Raw genomic sequence first — 18,879 nt, 5'->3', positions numbered from 1 at the left:
TTTGTCAAATGCTTTTTCAGCATCTATTGCTATGACGATGTGGTTTTTGTTTTTGGTTCTATTTATGTGGTGAATAACATGTATTGATTTGCATATGTTGAACCAACCTTGTTTTTCTGGGATGAAACCAACTTGGTCATGTATTATTCTTTTGATATTATTTTGAATGCATATGTCTAGTATTTTGTTTAGAATTTTTGCGTCTATGTTCATTAAGGATATAGGTATGTAGTTTTCCTTTCTTGAGGTATCTTTATTTGGTTTGGGGATTAATGTGATACTGGCCTCATAGAAGGAATTTGGGAGAGTTCCATCTCTTTCAGTTTCTTGGAACAGGTTATGCAGTATTGGTATTAGTTGTTCACTGAAGGTTTTGTAGAATTCAGCTGGAAACACATCTGGTCCTGGGCTTTTCTTTGGTGGAAGAATTTTTATTGCCATTTTGATTTCTTTCATTGCTCTTGGTCGGTTTAGGCTTGCTATGTCCTCTTGGTTGAGTTTAGGTAGGTTAACTGTGCTTAGAAACCTATCAATTTCTTCCATGTATTCAAGTCTATTGGAGTATAAATTTTTAAAGTAGTTTCTGATAATCCTTTGAATTTCTTCACTATCTGTGGTGATATCTCCTTATTCATTTCTAATTTTAATAATTTGAGGCGGTGGAGGCTTGGCTGCACGGTGGGAGCCCGTGGCGTGCTCCAGGTAAGCGAAACGCCGTGCAGTGCGGACCCTGCCACTCATCACGGAAGCATGGAGATCAGCACCGAGGTCAGCTGCAAGATCCGGAGTGCCATTAAGGGGAAGTTGCAAAAATTAGGAGCTTACATTGTCTTCATGGTGTATTAGATAAACTTCGCTCTGTTACAACTGAACCTTCTATTCTAAAGTCTACTGATACCAATATCTTTTATAGTAATGTGCCTTCAAACAAGAGCAGTCTCAGCAGGGGAGATGAAAGGAGACACGAAGCTGCAGTGCCTCCTCTTGCCATTTCTAGCACTAGACCCGAAAAAAGAGATTCCTGGGTTTCTACAAGTTCACAGGAGCAGAAAACCACTAATGTCAGGCAGACTTACAATGATGGAACTGCAACCAGACTGATGTCCACAGTGAAACCTCTGCGGGAACCAGCTCCCTCAGAAGATGTGATTGATATTAAGCCAGAACCAGATGATCTCATTGATGAAGATCTCAGTTTTGTGCAGGAGAATTCCTTATCTCAGAAGAAACCTACAGTGACATTTACATATGGTTCTTCTCGCCCTTCTATTGAAATTTATTGACCACCTGCAAGTACAAATGCAGATAGTAGTGCTCATTTAAACAGGTTGCAGTTTCAACAGCAGCAAAACAGTATCCATGCTGCCAAGCAGCTAGATACACAGAGTGGCCGGGTGTATGAAACAGCACATCTGTGTGAACCAGAAGTGCTGACAGTTTAGAAGAAACTTACAGTCCTTTTTTTCAGAAACAACTCAGAAAAAATGAGTATTGAGGATGAAAATTTTCGGAAGAGAAAGTTGCCTGTGGTGAATTCAGTTGTTAAAGTAAAGAAATTCAGTCACGATGGAGAAGACGAGGAGGTAGATGATGATTATGGTTCCCGTACAGGAAGTGTGTCCAGCAGTGTGTCAGTGCCAGCAAAGCTTGAAAGGAGACCATCTCTTTCACCTTCTAAACAAGCTAACAAGAATCTAATTTTGAAGGCTATATCTGAAGCTCAAGAATCTGTAACAAAAACAACTAATTGTTCTAGAGTTCCGCAGAAACAGACACTTCCAGTTGCTCCCAGAACTCGAACTTCTCAAAAAGAATTGCTAACAGAAGTGGCTCAGGGGCAAAGCAGGCCCTCCAGAATAAGTCCCCCCATTAAAGAAGATGAAACAAAGGGAGATAACATGGAAAAAAAATCAAGGAACTCAACAGAGACAATTGTTATCCCGACTGCAAACTGACCTGGTAATGGCAGAAATGCTGCAGATCAGTCAAGATTATTATGACATGGAATCCATGGTCCATGCAGACACAAGATCATTTATTCTGAAGAAGCCAAAGCTGTCTGAGGAGATAGTAGTGGCACCAAATCAAGAGTTGGGGATGAAGACTGTAGATACCCTTCGGGTACTTTCAGAACACCTTATGCAGACACAAGATCTTGTACAACCAGATAAACCTGCAAGTCCCAAGTTTATAGTGACGCTGGATGGTGTCCCCAGCCCCCCAGGATACATGTCAGATCAAGAGGAGGACATGTGTTTTGAAGGAATGAAACCTGTAAACCAAACTGCAGCCTCAAACAAGGGACTCAAAAGTCTCCTCCACCCACAGTTGCAGTTGATGAGCAGGCAGCTTGCTGACCCAAATGCTGAGATGAGTGAACTGAGTGTGTCACAGAAACCAGAGAAGTTTTTGGAGCACTGCAAGTACTGGCCTGTGTGTAAGAACGGGGACGAATTTGCATACCACCACCCTGTCTCACCATGCAAAGCCTTGCCCAATTGTAAATTTGCTGAAAAATGTTTGTTTGTTCATCCAAATTGTAAATATGATGCAAAGTGCACTAAACCAGATTGTCCCTTAATGCATATGAGTAGAAGAATTCCAGTACTGTCTCCAAAACCAGTTGCAACACCATCTCCATCTTCCAGCAGTCAGCTCTGCTGTTACTTCCCAGCATGTAAGAAAATGGAGTGTCCCTTCTATCATCCAAAACATTGTAGGTTTAACACTCAGTGTACAAGACCAGACTGCACATTCTATCATCCCACCATTACTGTACCACCAAGACATGCCTTAAAATGGATTCAACCTCAAACCAGTGAATGATACCCAGTCCTACCTAGCGGAAGATCATGCATTTTGAAAGTTTCCATCTACTGATGAAAGATTATTCTACAGATGTCAAATCTTTGAAACTTGGAATATATTGCTTTCATTATATGAAGTTTATTGCCTATCTGAATTGTCTAATTTTTCAAGTTTGTAAGTTTATTTCAGTAGTTACAACATTGGGTGTTTTTTGTTGTTGTTTTGACTATGAAAAGGCAGTTAAGAAAAAGCTACATTCTATTAAAGTCTTTGAGGCATGTATGTACACTTCTGTGCAAGTATCACCATTCATGATTGTTAATGACGGTACTGCAGCTGAGTCTTACATGGTTGTAGTGAGGAGAGTGTCATTATTCTGAAAGTTGAACTGCTGTCACTTTCTCCAACAATGATATGTTTTTCACCCACCATAAAAACATGACTGGCCAAAAGTATTGAGTCAGAGGCAGCTTAAAATACGTTATTCAAATTTGCTTTTTTAATTTTTAAATTATTTAGTTTGAAAAGCATGATAGGCCTCTCAGTGTGAGTGCCACTTTGGTAAAATGATCCCTACATTCCTTAAGTCCCTCACCTTCTGTGAAAGGTGGGAAAATAGGGCAAGAAACAGTTGGAATGACAACTGAAAAAAAACAAAAACAAAAAACGGACAGTTCTTTAAAATGCTTTCATTTACTATAACATAGAACTTTTTGGAGGGGAACTACATTATCACAAAATTATACAAAATTTTTTACAAGTATATACATAGGTACCAGACTTTAAGCTCACAAGATTATAAATATACATATATATTCCCACATTCTGAAAAATAACATTCACAGAAAATATAGTTACCACTGAAGATAATTTTTGAAATGTAAAAATTAGAATTAGGTAGTATGAGCTCACAAGATTATAAATATTATTTTTAAGCTCACAAGATTATAAATATACATATATATTCCCACATTCTGAAAAATAACATTCACAGAAAATATAGTTACTACTGAAGATAATTTTTGAAATGTAAAAATTAGAATTAGGTAGTATATTTTAAATGACAGAACTATATAATTATAGAGATCAGATGGGTAAACTGCATAATAGGATGAAACTTTTGGCCTATTGTATTAATTATGGAGTTATGTGTGTGGTTTTTAAAAGTGTTAAGGCAAGATGTGTCAAATGCTTTAGAATTAAATAACTAATGGTAACTGATTTCAAAGACTTGATGTATAGTAGTGTTTTTCAAAATTAAAAGCTTAAAAAAGTAATAATAATAATAATAATAATAATAATGATTTGAGTTGATTCTCTTTTTCTTTTGCTTAGGTTGGCCAGGGGTTTATCAATTTTGTTAATCTTTTCAAAGAACCAACTTTTTGTTTTATTGATTCTTTGAATTGTTTTTTTGTTCTCTATTTCACTTTTTTCTGCTCTAATAGTAATGATTTTTTGCCTTCTGCTGGCTTTGGGAACAGACTGTTGCAGTCTTTCTAGGTCCATGAGTTGTGTCATTAGGTTCTTTACTTGGTAGTTATCTGCCCTTCTTATGTGGGCACTCATTGCAATAAATTTTCCTCTTAGTACTGCCTTCATAGTGTCCCATAGATTTTGGTAGGTTGTGTCTCTGTTTTCGTTTGTTTCCATACATTTATTTATTTCTTCCCTACTTTCTGCTCTTACCCATTCACCATTCAATAGTGTATCATTCAATCTCCATGTATTTGAATAATTTCTTTTGAGTATCCTGTTATTGATTTCTAATTTTATTCCATTATGGTCTGAAAAGATGCAAGGAATTATATTACATTTTTTAAATTTGCTGGTGCTTTGTTTGTGTCCTAGGATGTGATCTATTTTGGAGAAGGTTCCATGGGCTGCTGAGAAGAATGTATATTCTGTAGTTTTTGGCTGAAATATTCTGTAAATATCTATTAGGTCCATTTGGTTTATGGTTTTCTTTAGTTCTAAAGAGTCTTTACTCATCTTTTGCCTTGAAGATCGATCCAGTTGCATGAGAGTCACATTAAAATCTCCCAGAATTATTGTGTTTGGGTCTATTTGGGATCTGATGTCCAGAAGGGTTTGTTTTACAAATGTGTTTGCACCCATATTTGGGGCATAAATATTTACTATCATTATATCTTCTTGATGTATTGTCCCTTTTAATAAAAGGAGGTGCCCTGTTTTGTCTCTTCTGATGTGTTTTAGCTTAAAGTCTTTTTTTTTTTTTTATATCAGGGTTGCTACCCCTGCTCTTTTTTGGTCTCCAATAGCATGGTATATCTTTTACCATCCTTTCACTTTCAGTTTGTGAATGTCTTTGGCTGTAAGGTGAGTTTCTTGCAGATAGCATGTATTTGGATTATATTTTTAAATCCACATTGCCAGTCTACGTCTTTTGATTGGTGAGTTAAGTCCTTTGGTGTTAAGAGATATTATTGAAATATGATTTTTGTTTTCTGCCATTTTGTGTTCTGTCTACTATTAGGTGGTTTGGTCTTTCTTCTTTACTTAGAGGGCATACTTATTAAATTCCTCTCTTCTCTGGCTCTGAAGTCTGCTTCCTTTTTCTTCCTTATGGTTTATTTCTTTAAGAATTTTCTCTAGTGTTGGCTTTGAATTCATGAATTTTTTATGATTCTGTTTATCCCGAAAAACTTTGGTTTCTCCATTGATCTCGAATAGTAGTTTTGCTGGATAAATAAGCTTTGGTTGGAAGTTATTTTCTTCCAGGGTCTGAATCACATCATACCAGTCTCTCCTAGCATTCATGACCTGGGTTGTATAGTCTGGGGTGATTCTTGTTTTGCCTCTATATGTCACCTGTCCTTTTGTTCTCACTGCTTTTAAGATTCCTTCCTTGGCTTCTATGTCATTTTGGCTATGATGTGGCGTGAGGAGGTCCTTCTTTGGTCCTGTCTCAATGGTGTTCTGTATGCCTCCTGGACATGAAGGTCCAAGTCTCATTCCATGTTTGGAAAATTCTCTGAAATTCTTTCTTTGAAAAGATTACAGATGTCCTTGGACTGTACCTCTATCCCTTCTTCAATACCTATTATCTGTAAGTTAGGAAGCTTCATATAATCCTATATTTGCTGGATGTTTAGGTTTTGTTGCTGTAAAGATTTCTGTATACCGCTGACCGTGTTTTAGGTTTTGGATGTACTGTCTTCTAACATTGATATTCTGTTTTCCATTTCATCTAATCTTCCAGAATTTCTTTCTATTGCCGTCTTCATTTCACTTATTGACTCATTTCATTCCGGACTGCTTTCTGGTTCCTTCTTAGTGTTTCTAACTCATCTTTCATCTCCTCTAGATTTGTTTTAAATCCTTTCATCATATTGTAAATCAAGATTTGGAACTCCCCTTCTTGCATTTCTAGGTCAGTATTTGTGACTTCTGTCGTTTCTCCACTATTCCTGGTTTTCATATTTTCAGAGTTCTCAGGCCTGTTCTTCTGTTGTCTTCCCATTGATTGTGGTTGATGTGTATAGTCCCATCTTAGTAGTAGGAATTTAAAAGAGTCAACAGGTAAGTGGAGGAGTTGGGTAAGGTAGAGAATATAGGTAGGTTGTGGATAAATTTAAGAATAATGGGGTTGAATTAGGTTGAGAATGTGAGAAGGTTAGATGGTAGGATCTTGCATTTATTAGAATATTTAAGTATGGAGAAGTGAGGAACCTGGTGTGTTAAAGAGAGAGGTTCAGTTAATGGATAAGGGGAAAGATTTGAAGGAAGCTAGTTAATAGTGTGAATTGTAGAGTTTTGTAGAGGGAGTGGGAGGAAGGCTCACACACAAATGGATAAAGTAACAGAATAAGGTAGAAAGACTATTATACATCAAATAAATTCAAATAAACAATAAACCCAAATAATCGTAAAAAAAGAAGAAAGAAAGAAAAAAGTAAAACAAAACAAACCGAAAGAGAGAGAGAGAGAGAGGGAAAAAAGCGGGAATAACTCTCCCCCAAAAAAACCCCAAACAGAAAAAAAAGACTTCAAAATCAAACAAAGAGGGAACAACAAAAAAAAGCAACAACAACAATAAAACAAAAATTAGCAACAAAAACGAAGAAAATATAAAAACAATAAAAAACTAAAATAAGAGAGAAAAAGAAAAAGAGAGAGAGAGAGAGAGAGAAGGAAACAGTTCTACTATTTTACTAACATGCCATGTGGCTCTGTGCAAGTGTCACGCCTTAAGCACCCTTGCTCTGTCATTGGGTTTGGACGCGTTACCCTGTGCAGACACTGGCACCCTCGGTTGTTGCCATGTCTAGTGACACTCACTGTGTGCCCACTGGCTCCCTTACCTCATCTGAGAGCACTGTTACCTGGCCAACCAATCAGAAGCTCTGATGGGCAGGCAGTACATCCATATCTGGTTTTCTGGGGGGAATGGGACCCTGTAGGTCTCCCAGTGTCTCTGTGGGTGCCTCTTCTGTTGCGCCAACTGTGCCGCTCAGGGGTTCGTCTACTCTTGCAGATTGGGATGTTAAAGTTCTATGAACACTTTCAGACTCTTAGTTCACAGGGCTGCCAGTGTTGCTGTTCCCAAAAACCCTTTTTGGGTCGGCGGCTCGATATGGCAACTTTTGTGAGACTCTCGCAGTTCAGAATTCCTGGGTCTCTTCTACTGTAGTCTGAGTCCGATTTGGGAGGTAAGTTGGCCTGGGCCGCACCCTCTCATGGCTGGACCTCGGATCTTCCGGATGGAGCTGCACAGATTAGGTCTTTTTCTGGGTCTGTGATGTAGCCTATGCTGGATCTCAGCTGCAGCTGCTGAGAAAGTGCTCTCTCGGGTCTGGTGCCAGAAGGGGCACGGGATGAGCAGAGCCTGAGCATCCTCAGGGCCCTGGGGCAGCTTACCGGCGGCTGGCGGTCTGGCGAGGAGGTGGCTTACCGGCTGAGGACGGTCCGGCATTGAGGTGGCTCAGCTCGCTGGCAGCCTGGGTCCCTGAGGGAATTTTCCTCTTGATGTAAGTCAGGTTCCCGGAACAGGTTTGGGTCCCCAGCCTGCGCCGGCCCGGCAGCCGCGCTATGGTTGCAGCGGGTCCAATACTCAACTTTTTTTTTTTTTTCATTTCTTCCGCAGTTCAGGGTTTCTGGATATCTTCTGCCGAGGCTCCTGGATCAATCTTGGTTTGTGAGATGTGTTTATTTTTTGGTTAAGACACTGCTTTTTCAGTAGTTGAACTTTATTTCAGCTACTGAGAAGTGCTGTGTCCCACAGTCGCCATTTTTTCAACTTAATATGGAGAGAAAAAAAAAAAAAACAGCCAAAGCAATAAGAAACATTCAGGAGGCATCACAATCCCAGACTTCAAATTATACTATAGAGCAATAGTGGTAAAAACAGCATGGTACTGGCACAATAACAGATATACTGACCAGTGGATTAGAATAGAAGATACAGCAACAAATCCACACATCTTTAGTCAATTAATCTTTGACAAAGGGGCCAAACTCATACGCTGGAGAAAAGACAGCCTTTTTAACAAATGGTGCTGGGAGAACTGGCTATCCATTTGTAGAAAGATGGAACTAAATCCCTACATCTCACCATGCACAGGAATCAACTCGAGATGGATCAAAGACTTAGAAATTAGACCGGAGACTGTGAAGTTATTAGAGGAGGGCATAGGCTCAACATGACAACTATATTGGCACAGGCAGTAACTTTCTCAACAAAACCTCCAAAGCTCAGGAAATTAAAGCAAGAATTAACAAGTGGGATAGCATCAAACTAAAAAGTTTCCTCTCATCAAAGGAAACCATCAAAAACCTAAAGAGGAAGCCCACAGAATGGGAGAAGATTTTTACCAGCCACCAATCTGATAGGGGGCTAATATCCACAATATACAAAGAGATCAAAAGAATCTATACTAGCAAAACAAACAACCCAATCAAGAAATGGGCAAATGAGCTGAATAGACACTTCACAAAAGAAGAGACACAAAGGCCAATAGATACATGAAAAAGATGTTCTACATCTTTGCCCATCAGGGAGATGCAAATCAAAACTACACTGAGATTCCATCTAACCCCAGTCAGAGTGGCAAGCATAAAGAACTCAAATAACAACAAATGCTGGTGAGGATGTGGGGAAAAAGGAACTCTTTTACACTGTTGGTGGGAGTGCAAACTAGTTCAGCCACTATGGAGATCTGTGTGGAGATTCATAAGAAAACAGGGAATAGATCCACCATATGACCCAGCTCTACCACTCCTGGGTATTTTCCCAAAGAGGTTGAATTCAGAGAACTACAGCAACTTATGCATACCTATGTTCATAGCAGCACAATTTGTAATAGCCAAAATATGGAACCAAACCAGGCCCACATAAACTGATGAATGGATTGCAAAACTTTGGGAAATACACACGATGGAATTCTATTCAGGCATAAAGAAGAACAAAATCATATCATTTGCAAGAATATGGAAAGTCCTAGAGGGCATTATGATAAGTGAGATCAGCCAAGCATATAAGGAGAAGATACATATATTTCCTTTAACATGCCCAAACTAGGGAACATAGAGGATACTCGGGGGACTCCAGATAATGGAGGGGAAATACCAGCAAAGTTTGAATGGAAGCATAAGAGAGGAGGAATGCTGAACTTGTTTAATGAGGGTCTACATTTGAATATGTGTAAAATTATGAATGTGGCATGGTTACACTGGAATATAATTGGTGGGAGGGGTGAAGGGAAAATGGGGGAGGAGAGGGCACCAAGCATAGCTTAAATGTAAACCAAATATGTTTAATAAAAAATTTGTTAAAAAAACAAATATAGTTGCTTTTTGTTGACCTACTATTTTGACAATTTATGGGAGGGACTACAATACCCCATTAATCTCATCCTTCTTTCATTTATGACCAAATAGGAACACTACATTGACATTTAACAAATCAACAGGAAGGTCATTCTTTCTCAGTTTGCCCCAGAATTAAGGAACAGAAGCATTTTTGTCACATTAATTTCCTGAAAAGACACTGAAAATGCTATAGGTCAATACTCAAAGGATGACAACACAGAACACAGACCATTTCTTATCCATATTATGGGGCTTAAGTCAGGTAAGTTTACTCCCTTCTATATGAGAATCTAGATGCTGAGCCTTTAGTGCTCTGGGAAGGGGCAGTTATCTTCAATAAAGGAGCTACTCCACACATGCTGATTGGCAGTTTCCTTCTTACTGTCTCAGCCTTTGTTGCCCCTGTGAAATACTCAAAAATCTCCTGAGAGCTGTTATGTCCTCCTGAGCAAAAGCAAGAGACAGAAAGCCAAACTGACTGGTTGGGATTGAGTGTTTCCTTGGTGAGGGTTTGTCCTAGAACTACCAACACCTCTTTTGGATAGTACTTTGTCAACACTCTCCTTTACTTGGTCTCTATCAGCCCAGCTAGAAGTTTTACCATTCCTGACACCAGATCCACCCAAGATGGGGCCCAGTACTGATGATCATATGCAATTATCTTTATTTTATATTCAATAATAAAGAATCTTTTCCCAGCTAGGCATGGTGGTGCACACTTGTAACTGCAGCATGCAGGAGGCTGAGACAAGAGGATCGCGGTTTGCAGCCAGCCTCAGCTACTTAGCGAGATACTCTGCAATTTAGTGAGACCCTGTTTCAAAAATAAAGAATAAAAATTGGGCTGGAGATGTAGCTCAGAGGTCTAATGCCCCTAGGCTCCATCCCCAGACCCCGCACACACCCAAAAAGAATCTTTTCCTATATCAGGCATGGTGTTGTATGCCTGTAATTCCAGTCCTTCAGGGCTGAAGATAGGAGTATCAAAGTTTCAAGGACAGGCTTAGTAAGCAGTGAGACTTTCAGAAATCTATTAAGACCCTGTTTCAACGTTTAAAAATAAAATAAAATGGAGTGGGGGGTATAGGTACAATGTCCCTTGGTTCAATACTTTGTAACACACACACACACACACACACACACACACACACACACACGTACACTTTTTCAAGATATGGCTCCAACAAAACTGGCCAGAGTTGATGAGATGATGTAGCCTTTTGCTGAGTCTCCTAATGGTTGGTAAATAATAACCATTACATGAATAACTGGCAAATCACTACAATTATGAGTTATTATTCAGGCAATCTCCAATATAATGCCCAACCTTTGCTGAAATGTTCACCACACCTGGGTGACAATGTGGTGTGGTGTTTTTTTGGTTTTGTTTTTTTGTGGGGTTTTTTTTTTTTTTTTTTGGTGGTGTGGTACTGGGGATGGAACCCAGGGGCCTTCTACCTCCAGTTACACTCCCAGACCTATTTTATATTTTATTTGGAAACAGAGTCTCTTAAGCCATCTGAGGCTGGCTTCGAACCTGCACGATCCTCCTGTTTCAGCCTCCCAAGCACGGGAATTACAAGCGTGTGCCACCACGCCCGGCTAGGTGTGGTGTTTTGAAGTGGATCCTGGATGGTAGGATTGGAGTGTCCTTTCAGTCACTCACAGAGACAGCTAGGACCATGGTGTCCTCAGTCAGGAAGGTGGTGCTGACTAAAGGCTCTAGCAGATGGTGGACGGCGCCCAGTCCCCAGGACACTCCCTAGTCCCCAGGATACAGCCACGCTCAGTTTAGAACTTGGAAAGGAGTAGGTGAGAGGAACACTCTAGGGCCCTGAGATGGTGATGAAGATCAGAAAGCCCAAGAGAGGCAAGAGGAGGAGGCACTGCTGGATTCATGTGAACTTCGGTAGGCTTGCCAGGGGAAGGATGTGGCCTGAAAGTGAGCTGGAGTCCTTGACCACATTGTGAACTAGGAGATCATGGAAAATCCAGGGCAGACCCCTGGGTGGCTCTTCAGGTTGGAAGCAAGGGCATTGCTGGAAACAGGGATGCCATGGGATAGTGTTTAGAGGTAGGTAGCAGGTGTGGAGAGTGCTCAACCAGAAAGGCTAGGTATGGCAGGGCTGTAGCAACCAGGATGTCCAAAGTGATCCCTGTGCCTTTATTCTGGGGACATTTCCACTGTGCAGCTTCCTCTGTGTCAGTATCCTGTGTGGACCCACACCTCTCAGAGTCCTAGATAATGCTGACCTGAGCAGGACAGAGCAGTGGGGAGCCTTCTCCTTGCCCACATGTTACAAAGTCCTGAAGTCCTCTGGATGCCCGGAGCCTGTCTCCTGAGGAGCTGTTGTGAGAGTTTTGAGCCCTGGTCCTGTTGCTCTGAAAAAGTCCACCTGCCCAACTAGCCATGGCTAAAACACCCTCTGATCTCCAGCCTCATTGGCAAGAGGCTTACTGCCTACTTGCCTTGTGCCAGCCTCCTTCTATGGCAAATATTACTGGCAAAAATTTAAAACCCTTCATCAAGCCTTGATAGTGAGCTCCTACCATGGTCCAGGCAAAACATGTGAATTTAAATTAGACTACTGGCATAGAGGCTAGGAAAGAAAGAAGGATTGCAGCCATGTTTGCAAAGGGAGAGAGGCCGGGCTTGTAGACAAGTCAGTCTGGGAGGTAGAAGTAAAGGGCTGACCTACCTAAGTATGGCAGCACAAATCTGTAATCACAATACTCGAGAGGCTGAGCCATGGGGATTATAGGTGTGCCGACAGCCTCAGCACCAAGGAAGAACTTCAGCAAACTATTGTGACTCTTTTTCAAAATAAGGGTGGGATGTATCTCAGAGGTACAATGCCCCTGACTTCAATACCCAGCACAAACAAAACAAAGCAAAGAGATGAAGATAATTCAGAAATGCTCTTCTTTCCTTTGCTTGCTTTGTGCACTTGTGCTTTGTTTACTCTTTTTTTGTTTGTTGGTTGGTTTTTGAGGGTCTGGGGATGGAACTCAGGGGCATTCTTCCTCTGAGCTACACCCCTGCCCTATTTTTTATTCTTTATTTTGAAACCTGTACTCACTGAGTTGCAAATTGCCTCACTAAGTAGCTGAGGCTATCTGTTAACTGCGATCCTATGGTCTCAGCCTCCCGAATGCTGGAATTACAAGCGTGCGCCACCATGCCCGACTTACTGTTTTGTTTTGTTTTAATGTACTCATTATCTTCTGGAGTTGTTTTCATCTTTTTCATCATTTTAGTTTCAGTGCACTTTATTTTGAAGTATTTTACAATTTGGAAATTGTGAAGATGGTACAGAGTGTATATATGCCTCTTCTTCAGTCTCCCTTGTTAACATATCATATAAGCATAGTAAATATTTAAAACAAACTGATGCATTATTTGTGATAAACTATTAAGATTCCCTTCCTTCCAGAGTCCTATCCAGGATACCAGATTGCATGTAGTCATAATGTCTCTTCAGGCCATTGTTTTCCATGGAATGTTTTGTTCTTTTTAATCATTTTGACGGTTTTGGAGAGTACTTACTGGTATTTTGGATAATAACCCTCAATTGTGGTCTGTTTGATACTTTCCTCATTTTTACACTTTGGTTGGGGCTTGGGGAGAGGAAGTGTACTGAATTCCAGAAAATGCTACTCTCATTACACCACATCACATATCATATCACATCACACAACATCACATCACATTAAATCACATCACGCCAACATACTGATTTATCACTGTTGGTCAGCTGGATAAGGTATTATTTGTCAGGATCCCATAGAAACATTGCTCTTTCTCTCCCCCTTTTGTACTGTCCTCCTTGGAAGAAAGTTATTCTATGTGGCCCCTACTAAGAGTGGAAATTGGAATTCTCCTTCATGGGAAATTTGTCTATTTTTCCATATTTATGTATTTAATCTATCATTCATTTACCTCAGTATTGGCTCATGGGTGTTTGCTTTATACTTTTGGTTAAAATCCGGTAAAACTTTACTTTTTTGGGTTGTGTCAAATCACTCCAGGTTTGGCCATTGGGAGTTCTTTGTATTATCTCCATTTATACATTCCTTTCTCATGCATCGGTCAAAATAGTTTTTAAACGTTTTCTATTACTTCTTTACTTTCAAGCACCATGAGATGTTCCAAGCTCATTTTGCATGTTTCCTGCCCTAATTCTAGAGTCAGCAGTTTCTCCAATAAGCCCTGATTCCTTTTATTAGAGAATGGTATCGCAATCCTACATCTGGGCACTCAGTGTGCTCATTGCTTCTAGGGTATTGTTTCATCTATATTCCCCAAGCTAACAGAGAAAGAAATTTCACGTGTGTTTAGTAATATATATACTCTTACAGCTAGGCATAGTGGCACATGCCTGTATTATCAGAACTTGGGAAGCTGAAACAGGAAGATTGTAGGTTCAAGGCCAGCCTCAGCAAGGCCCTCAGCAACTAAGCAGGACCCTGTTTCAAAATTTTTAAAAAGGATGTGAGGTGAATATCAGAGGTAGAATGCCCCTGAGTTTAATCTCTACTACCATAGTGTGTGTGTGTGTGTGTGTGTGTGTGCGTGCGTGTGAAAAATAAAACAAAAACATGAGTTTTTACTAATGTCTCCAACTCTGATCCCCTATCATATAGGTCGTTCCAGCCTCCTTGGCTTGCTTTCCCTGGAAATTTTGACTCAACTGTGAAAAAACTGAAATTAGCAGCTTGTTTGTGTTCTGCGGCTTCTTGATAAACTGCCATAATCAAATCTGTGGGCACACAGAACAGTGGTTTGGTTCTAGTACTCCCTGTGAACTCATCAAAAGTAGCATCTGGTCTCTGAGCAGATTGCTGGTGAACTGTCTCTATAAAGCTTTTGAGAGAGCCACAATGCCTGATATTCAGGTGTTAGAACGGACAAGCCACCTCCCTCATGGTGCCTACCTGAGGCGAGGCCACTGGAAATGTACACGGTGCTGGGCACTCTGGCCACTAGAAGGCACCCCATTCTAGCAGTGTGACCTGCAGAATTGGTTGGACCTCAAGTTGCATCTTTGTTCCTCCACCATCACTAGGTAGGTGGCCAAGGGCATGTTATGCCAGTGTCTCTGTGTCTTTGTTCTTCTGTATTTCAGGGCTCACTGGGAAATTCCTCAGGGCTAGGCACTGGACACCTCCTGGATCATGGACATGGCAGCTGAACCAAAACTTTCTAGAGAGGGTCTTGGTGCTTTGGCAGTCAAAAGCTTAATTCAGGTTAATCATGCATTAAGATTAGTGCATATAATAACATCTGTTCCCAGTGGGTGTTGGGAAGTCTAATTACCTCTTGTGAAATATTTTCATGTTCTCAACAGAAAGCTCATACATCAGGGAAAGCATGACTCTCACAATTGTGATCCTGTCATGCTTAACCTGGGGCTAAACAGTGTAAATTTTCCTTCATGAAAGTCTGCCACTGAAGCCCACTATGACTACATGACTCTGTCATAATGATAGCAAACAAATGTCCAAGGTATTTCTGTGCTCATGAAAAGCTCTTGAATTGACGAAAGGTCAAGACAGTGGAGTAGGTTGCCTTTTGCGGTGTGATGTGCCCCAACACACAAATGTACACACTCCCCAGCAGAGGAAGCCGAGATACTTTTTATAGTCCATACATTAAGAAATTCTTTGTCAAATACCTAGGTGGGACCACTAATCTAACAAACCAGCCCTAGGCCTTTTTTTGGTTTTGAGCTCCGTTCTGAGTCCCTAGAGGATGTGATGAGCTTGGCCACTGGGAGTTTTAGGTGTTCTTTGCGCTGAAAAAAGTGCTCAATTACACACAAATGATCTGCAGCTGCTCACTTCAGCTCCTTGTTTACCTTTCTTCTCTAGAGCCTGGTGCTGTGAGGGAAGATGTCATGCACATAGTGTCCGCCAATGCAAAGCAGGCTGGTTTCTTTTATGGTCTCTGGTTGTTTTCCTTATCTTCTTTTTCTCTGTCCTTGTATTTACAGTTTTTATTTCTCTGCTGATAGTGCTTTGTGGCTATGAAAAGCACTGATTTTGTGGCAATAGACATCAAGTGTTAGCAGGACTCGTAAACACTGCTTTTCTTGGTCACCATCTTCCCAGAAGCCCGACTTGTATATTTTTTATCATTTGAACCATCTTTTAATCTTCTTTGAAGTAAACTAGAAACAAAACATGTTAATTAATTACATAGTGAAGAATTAACTCTTTTTTTGGCAATAGGAATTCAACCAAAGGGCATTCTACCTCTGAGCTGTATCACCAGGGTTTTTTTTTTTTTTTTTCAATTTCTGTTTGGCAACAGCGTCTTGCTAATTTGTTGAGGATGGTCTGGAAGCTGCCATTTCCTGTCTTGCCTCCTCCCACATCCCAGGCTTGTATGACCCTGCTTTTACAAGCAAGGAATTAATATTTAATTCCTGTATTGTGAATCAAAATTCGCAGGGATATACCTGTTCAAGGATCAAAGCCTAAGGTTTCCCCCCGGGTCTGAATTTCCCCCAAGGAAATGGGCTACTATGTTCCGATGCTGCAACGAACTTGCTCAGTCCTTGGGGGCAATAAAAACTGAGTCTGTTTGAGACCAAAATCCTCAGAAAGAAGGACAAGATTCGGTTACAGTTCTACAGCCACTTATCTGCAGCAATTTTTTCCCTTTTATGAAATAAACTCCTTTAAGTTCCTGTTCACGGCGCTAAAAGTGGAGATTCCTCTCTGGGAAAAAATCTGAAATAATTATTGACATGGACATCCACCTTCTGTGCAGTTGACAAAGTTTTAATTGCCATCACCAGTATTTATACCCTATACCCCATGTGTGCACTAAAGGACAATAGTGAGGCTTTAAGTATAAACAAAATAAACAGGATAAAAGAAGATCCATGGCGTCACAGTTTAAGATTCATCTGGGACTAGGTGATTAAAGTCAGCCCCCTTGGCCTTTGTCATTGGAATCAGGTTTCTGGCCTTGGGTGAGCCTTAGGGGGCAAGGTCTGGAGTCCGGAAAGGCATCCGGAACAGGCAGGCATCTGTAAAGGTGGGGGTTCACACCCAAAGTCTGTTTTGGGGAAATTCAGTCTTCTAGGATCTCCTTTGATCTTTCCAGAGTCTTTTTGTCTCTAGGGCTTAGTCCAGGCCCTCCTTTATCAAGATCTATGGGCTGCGTTGCAGATTTGTCTGGTCCTGTCTGCTCCGCCATCACCTATGAGGCAATACTTATATTACAGTTAGTAAAACAGGGCAAGAACATTATAACACAGGTGACTGGATTTCTATAATTGTTCTTTAATGCAAAATTTTGGGGCAGACTTTTGAGTTTTTTACTGTCCTGCTGCTGAGTCCTAAAGATAGGCTTGTTAAGGCCAGATAAGAGCTTATTAGCATCTCTTAAGAGGAAAAACAAATGGCCCATGTTCCAGAGACAGTTTTGCATCTCTTTGGGAAATGGGGCAAGAGGTGGGACCCGGCCTGCGGGGGGAGGGGGTGACCAAAAGGAATTTTGCAGCCCCTGAATTTTGGCTGTCCTTTACTAGAAAATGTATCTTTCATGGACTCAATATCTTCCACAGTCCTAATTCTTAGGATCCTGTTTTACATCATTGGAGCTTTTTAGTGTAGAAATCTAAGAGCAGGGAGTATTTCTGCCAGAGATGACGCCTCTTTCCTCAAGGCGTGGCCTCCTTGGACCTTGCTGATTGATACTAATGTTTTTCACGCTCATATATGCCGAGGGGGAGGGGCGGTGGCATTCCGAGGTCTGTAGAGGTAATAAAAATGGACATTTGTTTTTGATATGGAGAAACTCTCTGCCCTAGATCACACTGCCCTGGCCCTGGGCTTCGCAGGCCATTTCTCCAACTATTGGTTTGGACTCACAATCCAATTCCATAGGAGCTAGCACAAGGACCCCTCTTCCCAACTAGATTCTGGGTCCTCTCTTATCTTCCACAAAATCGTTTTTTTCCTGCCACTGCTGATTCCGTGAGGCTCCATGCAGTGCCACAGTATATGAAAACTGTCTTGCCCCTTGAGAACTTCAAAAATAGCCTCCAAAATGGCAACTACCACGTCTTCAACTGACTGTTTGCAGTTGCTGTTTTGATGGGGAAAATACTACATTAACTCTTATGGAAGGCACCCGGTATTGAAAGTGACTATAATCTATCTCCTGGAATTCCCACTGCTTTCCTACAGGCAGTTTCAGAACTGCCTTTCATGTGAGAAAGGGGCTGTGGCACTCAAACAGAAGTACACTCTACTCCCTATCTTGATGGACAACCAATAGATGCTTAGAGTGAAGAAAGCTGATGATTAAAAGGGCAAGGAATATAAGAAATATGCATGGATGCTATAACTAGTTTCATTTATAAACTATTTCATTGTACCTTACAGTAGAAAAGTAGGTTTGAACATTAAATTTTGACTGTAAAAGCAATGTCTTTTATTTCCCCAAGCAATAGTACCATTCTTTATGTCTTCCCTTCAGCATTGGGTTGTTGCCTGCACCCCTAGACTGCCATATTCCCCACCCCACAGATGCACATCATCACACTGAACAGTGGACACTGCAGCTATATCTCCTGCTGGGTTCAGTGAAAGCTTTATGAACACTCTCCTCACCCAATTAGGCAGGTGCTTTCTTTTCAATGCCTAATTCTCCCCCCATTTCTTCATCTCTTTTTCATAGGACAGCCCATTTGTGTTACCAAACACTTGGAACAAGGATATATAAGTAGTAGAGATAATTGTGAATAATAGTTACTGAATAAAATCTTTATACCCTGTATTAGACAGTCCATTCTTAGACACAACATCAATATACAAGTGAGTGACAAAAATAGATACATTGGGCTCCATTAACGTTAGAAATTTCTGTGCTTCAAGAATAAAAAATTAGGGCTAGCGTGTAGTTTGGAGGTAGAATGCAGCTGGGTTCCATCCCCAGTACTGCAAAAATAAATAAATAAATAAATAAATAAACAAACAAATAAATAAACAAATAAAATGAATAAGTACATGAAGTAAAAACCCCACACACAGTTTGGGGAAATATATTAGTTAATTTCATATCACATGCATTCCTCATAATAACCCAATTCAAAAATAACCTAAGTAGTCAGTAGTTGGTTAATACATATACATATATGGCATATGTGTAAGACAAAATATTATTTGGTAGTAAAAATAAAGTAGTATTATGTGGTACAATATTTAGGAACCTTGAATACACTA

General features: G+C 40.5%; 1 pseudogene across 1 annotated transcript; it reads left to right on the top strand.

The window, feature by feature from the left end:
• The first annotated feature begins 750 nt into the window (after positions 1-750).
• Positions 751-2,826, top strand: LOC308278511 (zinc finger CCCH domain-containing protein 14-like; annotated as a pseudogene). The gene has a single exon. The product of its transcript is annotated as a zinc finger CCCH domain-containing protein 14-like (transcript).
• The last annotated feature ends 16,053 nt before the right edge of the window (positions 2,827-18,879 follow it).

Source organism: Muscardinus avellanarius (assembly GCF_963383645.1).
Source record: "Muscardinus avellanarius genome assembly, chromosome: X".
In the NCBI taxonomy this organism is placed as follows: domain Eukaryota; kingdom Metazoa; phylum Chordata; class Mammalia; order Rodentia; family Gliridae; genus Muscardinus; species Muscardinus avellanarius.
The sequence above is the reverse complement of the archived record's forward strand: the minus strand, read 5'-3'. Positions and strand labels throughout refer to the sequence as shown.